This window comes from Delphinus delphis, chromosome 20, assembly GCF_949987515.2.
Source record: "Delphinus delphis chromosome 20, mDelDel1.2, whole genome shotgun sequence".
Lineage (NCBI taxonomy): Eukaryota > Metazoa > Chordata > Mammalia > Artiodactyla > Delphinidae > Delphinus > Delphinus delphis.
This window is the reverse complement of record NC_082702.1, coordinates 53,075,693-53,091,143: the sequence shown is the minus strand read 5'-3', so window position 1 is coordinate 53,091,143 and position 15,451 is coordinate 53,075,693.

Genomic DNA, 15,451 nt, shown 5'->3' with positions numbered 1-15,451 from the left:
TCATAGGTGCCTTTTCAAAGCAAACAATGTCAGGAAAGGCCCTTCTCTCACAAGGACTGGCGACTGGCAATAGCAGCTGGTACTGATTGAATGCTTACTCTGTGCTGGGCACTTTCCCCAGAGCATTACATGCAGATGGCCGAATCTCCACAGCATCACCAGGGAGGCAGAGCTATTCATGTCCCATCTCACAGATGAGGAAACTGGGGCTTAGCCAGGTGACAGAGGGCCTTTGCTCAAGGTCTCCTGCTGAGCATGGGTTGGGGCTGGGGTCTGAACCCAGACAGTCTGACTCACACCAGGAATCAGACTGGAGTGAATGCCACCCTTCTCCACCTAGTCCAACCCTTCAAAGCTCAGCTTCAACATTTTCTCCTCCGGCCGTGCTTTTCCCGACACTGCTACACCCCAGCACCTTCCAAGTGGCAGCAATGCCTCTTGACAGTGAAGTGTCACCCTGCCTTATCACCACCCCTCCACAGACCACCCATGCTGTGACATGAACATAAGCATCTTTTTTATATATATATATATATAAATTTATTTATTTTTGGCTGCACTGGGTCTTCGTTGCAGTGCACGGGCTTCTCACTGCGGTGTCTTCTTTTGTTGCAGAGCATGGGCTCTAGGCACACGGGCTTCAGTAGTTGCGGCACGCAGGTTCAGTAGTTGTGGCTCATGGGCTCTAGAGTGCAGGCTCAGTAGTTGTGGCGCACGGGCTTAGCTGCTCCACAGCATGTGGATCTTCCTGGACCAGAGCTCGAACCCGTGTCCCCTGCATTGGCAGGCGGATTCTTAACCACTGCGCCATCAGGGAAGCCCAAACGTAAGCATCTTAAAGGGAGAGCTAATATCTAATTTGTACTGTAGTGACCCGTCCCCCCTCCCAAAGTTGGCACAGAGCATTGTAAGCAGTCATCAGCCAACATGTTTTTGCTGAATGAACAAATAAATAAACAGACTTTGAGAAATGTACTTCGACTCTGTAAGAGACCCGTTGGGTTGGAGGAGGGGGCTAATCCCCTTGAATGGAGTGAACAGTAAGGGGAGGATGAGGAGGTAAAGCACAGCGAGGACACCTACAGAATCACTAGGAAGGGAGCTCTGTATCCAGGTGCATTCCCACCACCGAACAGACTTTACATCAGAGTCAGACACTATATAGCATGGGGCTGATATAGAGAGGGCCTCTGAAACCCTCTCTTTTTCTGCCCCTTTCTGTTGTGGGATTTGTGGGTGATATGTAGTGCCCCCACTTTCCCCTATCATGGAATTTACTATGCCCCATTGCATTATCATTGTCTGCTTGTTTGTTCCTCTCTAGACTGGGAGCTCTCTGAAGACTTTTTAGCAGGGAACTAAAAAGTTTATTTAGTTCCCTGCTAAACCCTGAGCATCTTGCACAGTACCTGACACATAGAAGGGGCTCAATAAATTTTTTAAATTGTTCAAACTTTAATTTCAGCAACAACTACAAAGCAGTGATAAAGAAGAAGTCTGTGTTAAATCCAGAGCAACTGCCAGAGTTTCTCAGTCTTTTACTGAAAGGGTGATGTGTGTGTTCATATCTTCTAGATGCTAATTGTTGACAACATGATTTGGTGGCTCAACAAATTGGAACTGACACCATCAACCTGCTCAATCCATTTACAATCTTTCATCATCGATGCAGGGGACTCTGTCAGCTGAGCAGGGCCAGCTTCCCTGTGAGGCCAGCATCTTGTTTCCTATTAGTGATGAGCATTACAAGTAAACAGATTGGCTTAGCACATTAAATTGCATCCAACAGCCCAGCAAAAATCACAAGCAATGTAGAAAAATAAAAGTAAGGAGAGGACGGACTCAAGTCAATGCACATTTACTGAGCAGAAGTTTCATTAACTAGTCTCTCTACCACCAGCTTTGATGCATCCCACCCTCCATAGAGCACCCAGAGTGGTCTTTCTGAAATGCCAGTCAGTTCATATCACCTCCCTGTTTAAAATGCTTTAGTAATTTCTTCATTCTCTCCTTATCATGTCTTCCCAGATGCTCTGGAATCTGAGCCTTGCCTACTTCTCTAGCCCCAAACTGCTCCCTTCTCCTCATTCCACACTGTACTGTACACACACACACACACACATACACACACACACACACACACACACACATGCACACTACACTCCAAGAGTATCACAGTACCATGGATGACTGTAGAGTCTCTTCCAACAGGACCTTTGCACATGCTGACCCCTCTTGCCATCTTTCTGGAACACTTTCTCTGCCCTTTCACTTACCTAATTCCTTCAAGATTTAACTCAACTGTTTTATGGCAACCAGGGAGGCTTCCCTGATGTACTAGCTTGAATGGTGGCTCCCCCAAAAGATATGGTCACATCCTAACCCCCAGAACCTGTGAATGTGACCTTATTTTGAAAAAGGGTCTTGCAGCTGTAAGTAAGTTAAAGATCTCAAGATGACATCATCCTGGATTATCTGGGTGGGCCCTAAATCCACTGACAAGTGCCCTTATAAGAGACACACAGAGGAGAGACATGGGGAGTAGGAGGAGAGGGTCCATATGAAGACAGAGGCAGAAATGGGAGTGATGCAGCCACAAGCCTGGAGCCACTAGAAGCTGCGAGAGGTGAGGAAGGATTCTTCCCTAGAGCTTTCAAAGGGAGCATGATCTTGCTGCCACCCCAGTTTCAGACGTCTGGCCTCCAGAATAGAGAGACAATAAATTTCGTTGTTTGAAGCCCCCAGTTTGTGGTAGATGGCTATGGCAGCCCTTAGGAAACTAATACACCTGATCTCCCCTCAGATGCTCCCTGTTTGCACTACCCCCAACCATGTGCACACTCCTATCCTGGCATTTTTCATGTGGTTTTGCAATTGCTCTGTGACTCTGTTGCCTTCCACACTCGAGCCCAAACCCCTGCAAGGTGAGGATTTTATCTTCTGTGACCTTCTGCCAAGTTCTAGCATCTCCTTGAAGGGGGGACAAGGCTGTCAGTAGAGTAAGAGCAAAATGATGCAGAGTCAAACTTACTCTTTAAAACCTTTAAATCTTCCATAAATGTCTTCTGAGAACAAGCCTATTAGCTCTTCTCATGTCCCTTTCCTCAAAGCTTCTCTTGGCCCTCAACTAATTCTTCCATTTCTTTATCCACAAAGTCATCACCACCCGCTGAGCTGGCCACCTGAGTCTTGCATCTCCCTTCTTTATTAAAGGGTGACAAACCCTGAAAACTATTCATAAATAATTTTCATGGGTTTCAAGCCTGCCTTCACTGTTTCAGGCTTACGTGCATCTATTGCCCGTGGGCCCACCTTCATTGGGTGGAATCGTGGACTGAATGATTCAAATGATTTTTCTCTTTTTTTTTTTTCATTGCACACCATTATATGGGCATATATCGTAACCCACAGAGTAAGTATTAAAGGAACAGGTGCAATAATGATAAATACGTGTTATCCCAACCTCTTGTTAAACCCCATAGGTAAGTAGGGCTTAGTCCTTGACTGCAAGGGGTTTATAACCTACATGAACCTAGTAATAACTGCTAACATTTGTAACCTCCCCACCAAATCTTCTTTGTTTTTGATAAAGCACAAAATTCATGTGCCATGAATTTTTCAAAGGAAACTAAGTTTCACTTTACTTTGTTTTTTAAAAAAATATATATCAGTAGTAGATCATGAGGTCCGTATTTACAAGGGAGCTGGCTGGTGGAGGTAATGATAAATCAAAGAAACAATAGGGGCATTGCTGGTGGGGATGTAAAATGGTGCAGTTGCTGTGGAAAACAGTCTGACAGTTCTTCAGAATGTTAAACATAGAGTCACCATATGACCCAGCAATTCTACTCCTAGGTAGACAGCCAAAGGAACTGGAAACAGATGTTCAAACAAATACGTGTACACAAATATTCATAGCAGCATCACTTACAATAGCCAAAAGCTGGAAATAACTCAAATGTCCATCAACTGATAACTGGATAAACATGTGATATATCCATAAGTGGAATATTATTCATCAATAAAGAAGAATGAAGTATTGACACAGGCTACAACACAGATGACACATGAAAATACCATGCTAAGTGAAAGAAGCCAGTCACAGAGTCCACGTATTATATGATTCCATTTATAGTAAATGTCCAAAATAGGCAAATCCATGGAGTCAGAAAGTAGATAAATGGATGTGATGCAGTGGGGGTGAGGGGTGGGTAAAGGCAGGTGAGGTATCAGTCAGTTTGGGTTGCTATAATAAAAATACCACAGACCAAGTGGCTTAAAAAAAAAAACAGGCATTTATTTTTCACAGTTCTAGAGGCTAGAAGTCCAAGATTAGGGTGCCAGCATAGTCTGGTTCTTAGTAAGTGCCTTCTTCCCAGTTATGTCCTCATATGGCCTTCTTTGGTGCATGCAAGCAGAGAGAGAGAGTGAGTGAACAAGTTCTAGTCTCTTTCTCTCCTTATAAGGACACTAACACCCTCATGATCTCATCTAAACCTAATAACCTCCCAAAGGCCCCACCTTCAAATACCATCACATCAGGGGTTAGGGTTGAATAAGAATTTGGGGCGAGGGGTGGTGGGCACAAACATTCAGTTCATAACATGGGGAATGACAGCAAATGGGTACAGGGCTTCTTTTTGCAGTGATAGAAATGTTCTAAAATTGATTGTGGTGATAGATGCATAACCCTGTGAAAATACTAAAAGCCATTGAATTGTACACTTTAAATGAGTTAATCATATAATGTGTGACATATGTCAATAAAACTGTTAAGAAGGAAGGAAGGAAGGAAGGAAGGAAGGAAGGAAGGAAGGAAGGAAGGAAGGGAGGGAGGGAGGGAGGGAGGGAGGGAGGGAGGAAAGGGGGAGGGAGGGAGGGAGGATGGAAGGAAGGAAGGAAAGGGAGGGAGGGAGGGCGGAAGGAAGGAAGGAAGGAAGGGGGAGGGAGGGAGGGACGGAAGGAAGGGAGGGAGGGAGGAAAGAGGGGGAGGGAGGGATGCCCACATAGCTGGTACAACATTATTTCTGGGTGTGTCCCTGAGGGTCTTCTGGAAATAGATTAGTATTTGAATTGGTGAACTGAGTAAAGCAAACAGTCCTACCCAATGTGGGTGGACATAATCCAATCCATTGAGGGCCCCAATAGAAGAAAAAAGCAGAGGAAGGGCAAATTCACTCTCTGCTTGAGCTAGGACATGGATCTTCTCCTGCCCTGTGACATCTGGCTCCTGGTTCGCTGGCTTTCAGATTCACACTGTGAATTACACCATCAGGCTCCTAATTCTCAGGCCTTCAGACTCAGACTGAATTACACCACCAGATTTCCTGGTTATCCACTTTTACAGAGGGCAGATCGTGGGTCTTCTCAGCCTCTATAACCATGAGAGTCAATTCCTATAATAAGTCTCCTTTTCTGTTCATCTATTTATCTATCTATCTATCCTATTGGTTCTATTTCCCCAAGCATCCTAATACAGTAATAAAGGGGTCACATCTGTCCCACTTATCATGGTATCTCCAGGGTCTAACACTCAGCCTGGCCCATAGTGGATGTTCAATGAAATAGTGGTTAAATGAATGAATGAATGAGTTACAATCGACTTCCTTGTAAACTCCACTGTCCTCTAAAGACTTGTAAAAGCTCTGTCCCTACTAGCAATGCTGCTGCTGCTTGCTCTGTCCACAGACCACCCCCCAACACATTTCTAAGGGGATCTGCTCACCCTCAGCCCTACCGCCTATGGGGCTATATTCATACAACAGGGCCCTGCTCCTGTCCTGACTGATTCAGCAAGGCTGCAACACCTGACCCAAAGGTAGCCAATCCAGAGGCTCTATAAAGATGAGCTGGACCAGTCACATTCTTTCCCCGTGTTTCAAGAATTGGAAATAAGACACACAGAAGACAATGCCAGTTGGTGGTGGATAGTGCATAAAGAACATTTACGATGTGAAGAGGAACATTTAAGATTGTCAAGGGCAAGCTCAAGTTATGAGGACTCTAAACTCTCAGTTGAGAGAAGAGAATGGAACACGAGCACAGAGAGAACTAGAGATGAAGAGAGGCAAGGCAGAGAACGCCATCTCTTTAGAGGAGCCATCACTTAGAGACACCCAAAATCCTGCAGATCCTGTCCTTGAAATCTATATCTGCTCTGTTCATACAGTAGCCATTAGCTATTTAGATTTAAATTCAAATTAATTAAAAGTAAAAATTTAGAGTTGCCCCAGTCACAGTTCAAGTGCTCAAGAGTCATATGTGACTGAATGGCTACCACATTCAAAGTGCAGATGAAGAACATTTCCATCATCGACTGAAGTTCTATTGGAGAGTACTGTCCTGCATCTTTACAGTAAGCCCACTTACCTTGAACAATGTAAACGCAATGCAAGAGCCTCTGTTTCGTGTAACCAAAGGAATCAGCCAGAATACCCATTAGGTGATTCAGTCCTTCACTCATTTAACATCAAATTTATATTGATGTTCAAGCTATCTTTTGAGTGCTAGGGATACATATTAGTGAACTGGATAAAGTCTAGCCCTGGTGGAGCTTCAGTTATAACTTTCCAAATGTAAGCAGGTCATGCCCCCATCCCACTGAATCTAGTCTTGTTTGGGCCAAATGCAGTCCCAGTTTATTTAGCCAGCCCTCAGGTCGCATGGATCCCTGGGCCTCCACTCTCTGAGTCCCTCTCTGAAAACAGTTTAGGTTATCAACATCCCTTTTAAAACTCAGAGCCCCAAACTGCATATAATATTCCAAAGAGCCAGTACAGAATTCAATGGACTATTATACCACTTGCTGCAAACACTGAATTTCCATTAATTTAGCTTGACAGTACATTTATTTCTAAAGAGCCAGCCACATTGCATGGCTAGTTTGACTTAGTGAGCAGTTAAGTCAATAACGTTTTAAAGTTCTTTTTAACAGAAACTGCTCTTCAGCTTGTCCATCCCAAGCTTTACTTATGCAACTGATGTATAAACCAAAATGCAAATTTTTACATTTATCCCTGTTAAACCTTATTCTCTAAGTCAGCATCAATCCACTAATTTTTCATGGCTGTTAGAAGTACTGTGTGAAGCCCCTGGTACATGCCTGGCACATGGTTAGTGCTCATTAAAAGGTGGTTCATTGATACTACGATGATTTCTTTTAGTTGGATGTTTCTCTTTTTCTTCAGGGTTGATGTCATAATTTGAACTCAACTCAATTAATACATTCCACTGAGCTACTGCTATGGGGCTGGGAGAGTCGCAAAGATGGAACAGACATGGCCCCTGCCCTCTTGGAGCTCACTGTTGGATGGGGGAAAACACACACACATACTTATGCAAAAAAGCATGAAATGAGAAGCAAGTTATGTCTGGAGCTGTGATGAATGGGTATGTAGTAGCTGTGATGAATGGGTATGTAGTACTAAGAGTATAGATCTAGATCTGAGTGAACTGGGTTTGAATTCAGGCACTGTCTACCAGATTTGTGATCTTAGCCAAATCACTTAACACTTCTGACCCTCGATTACTCATCTGCAAAGTGGAAATCACCATGGAGCCCTCCTTAGAGTGCTGTGATGAAGTTCAGTGAGATAACGGAGGCCTAACTCTAACAGATTCAGGCTCCGTTTTTTTGAGGTTTTACTGTTGACAGCTTTTAAGCTCACCCCTCCCTTTTCCCCTTCCGCTTCACATCTGGGCAAGCTGATAGAAAGCCCACGTGCTCCCTCCTTTGTCACCCCTCACACTGGCCCCACCCCCCAACCACAATAAAAACCTCAAACCAGCCTCCTTTCCTTGACTTACCAAGCCATTTTCAGATCAGCTTGGGATGCCTACCTTTGCTTACCCCAGAATTCTTCTTACATAAATAAATCTTTTCATCCCTCTCAGTGTGTATGGTATCATCAGTCTTGACATCTGAACCAAATTTGGGGTGAGAGTTCATTCTACCTCTACAGCTGGCCACAATATTAATGAAATAGCATAATGCCTGGTACACTTTAGGCATTTATGCCAACTATGATACATATAAGGTTAATGTCACCTTATTCCACCAAGCCAACAAGAAAGCAATCCCTTTTCTGACAATTACATAAAACCATATTTCTCAAACCGAGGCATATATCCCCAGGGGGGTCTTGAGATATGCCAAGGTCTCTAATGAGTGTAAATCCTACACTACACACATACACACACACACACACACACACACACTTGCCTGAGGGAACATGGTATATTAAAATTTTCCTGCTCTCTGTATTTAGGAACTCCTATAGAAAATTATGAGAAACTAATAGTAGACTCTAAATTGATATCCCAGAAGCCACAATATATGAAGGAGACTGTGTGAGCAGCATCAAGGGCACAGCCTTCTCCCCTCTGAGCAGACCTAATGATGCCCATGAAGGAGAGGGGCCTGCCTCCACAGGCCTCACTTCATCCACTCACTCCCTTGTGCTGGCAATGAGCTGATCCTTTTCTAGTAGACGCCCTCACATCACAGAGAAGAGCTGTGGCTCCAAATGGATGAAGCTGGCCAAAATGATCACCATAGAAGCAGAACATGTAAGCCTGAGATCTCACAGGTGATCCTGGAGTTGGTGGCAGTGATGGTGTTATTCTCCCAGTCCCTGGGGTGGGTGAGGGTATTAGTCTACTCAGACTACCTTAACAAAATACCACAAACTGGATGTCTTGAACAACAGAAATTTATTTCACATGGTCCTAGAAGCTGGGAAGTCCAAGATCAAGGTGCCAGCTGATTTGGTGAGAGCTGTCTTCCTGGCTTGCAGACAGCCATCTTCTGACTGTGTCCTCATATGGTGGGAAGACAGAGACAGAGGAAGGGAGAGCATGTGAGAGAGAGAACACACACTCTGGTGTCTGTTTCTGTAAGGACACTAATTCTATCAGATTAGGGACTCACCCTTATGACCTCATTTAATGTTAATTACCTCCTTTTGGCCCTGTCTCCAAAAATAGTCACATTGGGGGTGTTAGGGCTTCAACATATGAATTTGGAGGGACACAAGTCAGTCCACAGCAGTGAGAAAGGGCCCCAAGGAGTGCTTTAAGTGATATTTATTGGGTGGGGAGATGTAAATATTCTGACATCCTCAGTGAAACAAACTGCTCAATTTGATTGTACCAGACACAACTTCAAACCTAAGCAATAATTTATAGGAAAACGCACTGGGAAGATGGATGCCTGAACTAAGTATTGATATTAGTGACCAAGGACAGTAATTTATCCAATTAGACACAGAAACCTGCATTAGTTCTGAGGCCTTACCCAACAAGGCATTATCTGCTCATGCATACATCATTTTTATCAGTCTCATAACTCTATTGCCCAGGGAAGTATCTTTGGCCTTCTAAGAGCTCTGACCACTGTAAAGGGAACAGTTATACTCTGACCCAAAACAAAAAGGGGTTATCTCTCTTATTCCATCTTAACTTCTCCTTTCCTCAGGCACATCAACTCCTTGGCATTTCCAGGGTGGCTTTGCAGGAGCCAAGCAGACTATGGCAGCCCAGAAAGGTCCTGAGGGCAGAACACAGAAAGGAATTCTATACCTCTGCACTTCAGGTAAGACACTGCCAGGTGAATCTGAGCTTCCACAGAACTGTCCTATACAGCTGTGGCTGATATCAGAAGTGGGCATAATATATAGGGCACCAAAAGTATCTGCTACGTGGAGCTTTGGGGTCCTAGGAAAACTCACAGAAGAAGGGTTGTCACTGAAAATTACATGTGCCTAATTCCTCTTGTGATATCTGGGCGTATTGTGCCCCTCTTCCCATAAACACCTAGGAATATGAGCTTTTCTCATTGTTTTGGTACTTGGCCACTTTCTTGTGTCCAAATGAGTACCAAATCATACAAATTATACATACAATAGAAAAAACATATTTTTAAGTATGCCACAATAAGGAAGAGCAGATTACCTCCAGCAAACAATTTTAATAATTTTATAAATGAAGACATATTGGAAACAGAGGAGTATTACATTGCTTCATCCTAGAGTAATTATGTCTCCAGACTTACAAAGCTTTTGGAGGGGTCCAGAATAATCCCTGAATTCTGACTAAAACTATCCAAACAAACTGACTGTGGTAGCCATGGAGGTGCACCACCCAGAGCTCCTTTCAAGGGATAGTCAGCCGTGAGGAGTCCAGGTAGCTGAAAGCCTCCAGCTGCACAGCCTTCGGATGCACCCCAGTGTTCAACTCAAGGCCAAAGTCTGCCTGGGTAGGTCCCAGCCAATGACTGGATACAATAGGGGTAATAGGGCCCAATAGTCTCTGTCCAAGATGCTACTCTAATGGGTAATTTCTACTCTGGAACTCTCCATCTGCACAGCTGAAACTTTCTCAGATCTACTCTACTAGCTAAGCCTCTTCCTACCCAATCCTCTTTCCTTCCCCCTCTCCTTCTGCAGGTTCAGAACTTCACTGTGACCTGAAGGCCTTCAGATGACAAAATTGACCCTGAGACATGCAACGTCTCCTGCCCAGTCTCTCTCAGCAAATCCATGCTGGAGCTGGAAGCAGAACGCACATATCTCCAAGCTCCTGGCACAATGCTCCACCCAGTCACACAGCCAGCATCTTATACTCATAGACACGGCAGTTGTCTCACTAAGTGCTCAGACAGCCAATTATATGTCTTCACATCTCCATTTGCTGTACTATAAAATTGAGAAGATACTTGCTTCACACCAGCTCCCAGGGATTGGGCGAAGAGGAATAAAATACTTCTTGTAGCTAGAAGGAAAGCCATAAATAAATACAGAACTGTGCAGTCAGCTTTCACTTATCAGGGCAAATGAATGGGTGCGCTGGTGCAGATACATGGCCTAGGGCTTCTGTGACTGCCAGAGCTGCATCCGGACACCAAAAACTGAGAGACGGGCCAGGGGCAGGGCAGAGGGAGTCCTGAAAGGGAGCCCCAGATAAGTGTTGGGGAAAGTAACCCTGCTGGGCCAACCCAATCTGGGCCAGCCCCTCTTAAAATGTACTTTTTCAAATGGAAAAAGAGCATAAGCAAGCTGTCCACAGGTAAATGGCTTTTAAGCATATGAAGAAATAGATGTTCAAGCTCACTCAAAATTACAGCAATACAAACCTAAACTAACAATGTGATAGCATTGTAAGTCCAAATTAGTAGAGATCGTCTTCCAGTATTGATGGCGGTGTGTAGAAAAACTCTATTAGTGCAAATGTAAATTGTGGACATTTCTCCAGTGGGCAATTTGGGAATTTCTACTAAAATGTGAAGTGCCTGTACACTTGGACCCAGACATCATGCTTCTAAGACTTATGATATAGATCTACTTGCATAAATGCACAAATGCACAGTACAGTCATTGCAGCATAACTTGAAATAGCCAGTCACTGGAAATAAACTAAATGTCCATCATTAGAAGAAAGGGTAAATAAATTATAGTTAGTATGTGATGATGGGCTCTAGAACACTACGTAGACGTGACAGAGAATGACAAAAGTCTAACGGATGATATGGAGCAGTCACTAAACTATACAGTTAGCAGAAAGAAAGATGGAGAAGTTGGCTACCATTTGTTGAAAAATAAATATCTACATACAAATTTATGTATATAAATATATACATACATACCTATATGCATATGCTTATATATGTTGAGAATATTTTTGGAAGAAAACATAAGAAAATGGTTCAAAGTAGGTACTATTCTGAGAATAGACTAATGGTAGGAAGGAGACAGTTTTCACTATATAACTTTTTTTTTTTTTTTTTTTTTGCGGTACGCAGGCCTCTCACTGCCGTGGCCTCTCCCATTGCGGAGCACAGGCTCCGGACGCGAAGGCCCAGAGGCCATGGCTGACAGGCCCAGCCGCTCCACGGCATGTGGGATCCTCCCGGACCGGGGCACGAATCTGTGTCCCCTGCATCGGCAGGTGGACTCTCAACCACTGCGCCACCAGGGAAGCCCACTATATAACTTTTATGCTCTATATTTTTACCATGTCTTTGTATTACTTATTTGAAGAAAAAAACTTGTTAAAATGTGTGATTTCTCCTTATAACACTGCTCATGGCAGCAAAAGTAAAAACAACATTAATAATAACAACAACCAAGTTGCGATTTGCAATTATACTCCACACAACACTTTCCCATCCATTTCTTTAATGTGGGCAGAGAAGAATGATTTCTACCCTCGTTTTTTATATAAGGAAGCTAGAGCCAAAGGCAGCTTACGAGTTGCCCCAGATCTTTGGTGAGGTCATATGGAAGAGACTTCTCTTACTTCTACCATTGCCCATATCCATATCTTCAAGGAAAGAATTGGTGGAAGAAGGTTCCTAGTTTCCAGGCTCCAAATCTTGGGGCCTTTTCCTGCTACATCTCCCTCTGCCTCACAAAAAAGAAAATCACTGGCTTCCGTTTTTTAAAAGCAATGAAGCAACAATGAAGTTTTAAATAAGGGAAAGAAAAAATGTTGGGCAATACAGAAAAAGAAAGGGTCACAGAGTCCTTTGGGGCTACCAAAGGTAGCCTGGGATGGAAGAGGGTGAGACAGCACTGAAGTAAGATGATCCAGATCCTAAGCAGATGACTCTCCTTTACTCTGCATTCTCTGTTGAAGCCTTCTCATTCCCTGTTCCAAGAAGAAAAAAAAAAAAAAAACCTGAACCTGATCTTTTGCCCACATTTTCCCTATAGTTAGAATTCTCTTTTCCCAAGAGAGCCTGCAGGGATTCCCTGGGAACTCAGAAGAGGGTTTCCAGGTGCTGTTTGTCCACCAGAATAAGATGAAGAGAAAGATAATGGGGAAAGTTATCAAAGGGGTTAAAAAAGAAGAATCTCTGTCCTTTGTGGCCTCAAGGAAATGCTAACACCATGAGATGAGATGATCTTGAACTGACCTACCTGTTGCTGAATGGGCAAATCACTGCATGCCCCAGGCTCCTTTCTTTGGAAACATAGTGAAATACAGAATTTTGTCTCAGTGTTTATAACACATAAGCAGTGCATGATCCTAGTGGCAGGGGAGGGGAGAATGTTCACAGTTTGACAATCTATTGTTAAGCAAAAAGCCTGATGGTTTTAGCAGGAATTCTGCTAAGCCAGTTGAGCAAGAATCCCCCTTGATACCCTATCAAGTTCCTCATCCGCCCACACTTGACACCTAACCAATTCCTCTTAGTAATTTTCCATCCTATCCCTCACCCTGCCTGTAGGCTATGAATCCCCAGCTGCCCCTGCTGGATTCAAAGTTGAGTTCAATCTCTCTCCCTTATTGCAATAGTCTTGAATAAAGTCTTCCTTGACATTTTTAACAAGTGTCCAGTGTAATTTCTCTTCAGCATTACTCGAAATGTGGATTATCTTCCAGCAGCATCAGTATCACCTGGGAGCTTGTCAGAAATGCAGAATCTCAGGACCCACTCCAGACCTGCTAAATCAGAATCTCTACCTTAACAGGATCCCCAGGTAGTTTGTATGGACACTAAAGTTCAAAAAGCACTGTTTTTGTCAACACAGCCCCAATTCCTTCAATATTTGTGGGCCTTTAATTCTATACTTTCAGAGTACTCCCCTTAGGGCCAACCACTCACAGCCAGCTGACAAAACTCACTGCCTTGTGCCTTGCCTCATTTTAACTCATCCTTTCAACCTCTTCACTCACTCTCCCCTGGGTTTCACCTCCCATGAGCTCTGCCTCCAGCATGAGTTCCGCTCAATCATTCCACTCTCTCTGGTTGCACAGGTCTGGGTGAGGTGATTCTTTGAATTCTGAGGATGGTTCAGGGGACCAGGGTAAGAGGTCCTGACTAAGGTCTAAACCTGGGATGGCATTTAAGAAGGCCATCAGACCCTTAACACTTCCACGATTAACTTCTTGGTAGTATATATCCTCAGCCAGTGTCTTTCCCTGCTCTTCTTTGAGTCCCCCTTCTGTTATACTATGGGGAACTAGGACAGGGACTAGGTTGGTGGGACTGGTTTTGCCAGGCATCAAACACTGATAATAATTAGATCTAATAAAGCTAGACATGGGGAAGATACCAGACTATCCGTTTAGGGCCAAGATGCCAAGTGAGCCTAGGAGGTTGCCAGGACATACTTAAACAAGAGAATTAGTCATTATTTATCTGTTTATCTGAAATTCAAATTTAACTGGGTGTCCTATATTTTGTCTGGCAACTCTAGCCTGGCTCTATCTGGAAACTGTTCAGGGCTCATGAGTACGGGATCTATATGTTATAAGAAGGTAAGATTACTGGAAGAAACCTCCGGTTACTCTCTCCTCACTGGGGACAGATATGTTACTGGCAGTTTCACCCATTTTACCACTCCTCCCATTCCTTAAGTCAGTGGGACTTATGGAGACAGGAGAGAGAAGTCTGGATTTGGAGAGTATTGTGAAATACCACAATAAGGAGAAGGATATTTTAATTTATATACAGCTCTTTAAAATACCCTCTTTTAAGCCAACCTTGAGATGTTTCATTGTCTGCTCAGGAGATATCATGAAAGTATTCTAAGATTTGGCAAACCAGATTCCTGATATTTCTTTCTTATGTTTTTCTCTGGACTCCAAGAAGGATGTGGATATATGCTAGTGACAAAATCATCACCTTTTCCCCTTTCTACACCCCTCTCTACCACCTACCCCTCATCCTTACCTGGTCAAAGAAAATGGCCCTCTCCTCCAAGCCAAGTCATTGCTTTTACCTCCCTCAGGGTTCTATTCCTATTCAGTTTAATGCAATAGTTGTGTGTAATTGATGAATTTCCATTGCTTACACTGTGCGCTCTCTGAAGGCAGGGATGTGAAGCCTGGAGTACCCTGACCCCTGACCTGCACATAGAAAGCCCTCCACAAATGTTTACTGAATGAGTTCTGTGTAACTTTCTCCTGTGCCTAAAAAGAGACCCAGCTGAACTCTGACTTGACTTTACTAGACTGTGATTGGAACTGAAAATGAAATGGCATCAGTTTGCCCCAGAATCCCTGCCAGGACTTGCAGTGACAAAAACTACTAACACTCTTTATGTTACTTTTACTTTTCAGTGCACGCTCAAAAGATTTTCTTTGGCCTCTTATTGTACTGGTCCTTTTGAATGGATGCAAGCCCTTCCATGCCTTTTTATAATCCACTGCAACCATATGCTACACTTTAGCCACTTTCTTATTTGGAAATAGGAATGGCCCCCAGGAGGTGGGGCCTCCAACCTCTCAGGCAGGAAAGAAATAAAGGCCTTTTCTAACTCTTTTATCAGACTTGTGGAAGCCCAGGGTGAGAGTACCACCAATCATAGCCAGCTGCATGACCCCAGACCAGTTCAGAATGCAAAGCCTACTGAAAGGAGGCTTTAGTGGGTAAAAGTAGAAGCACACAGAAAATGCCACACTCATCTCTGCTAAGGTTCCAGGTCCAGCTGAGGGCCCATAACCC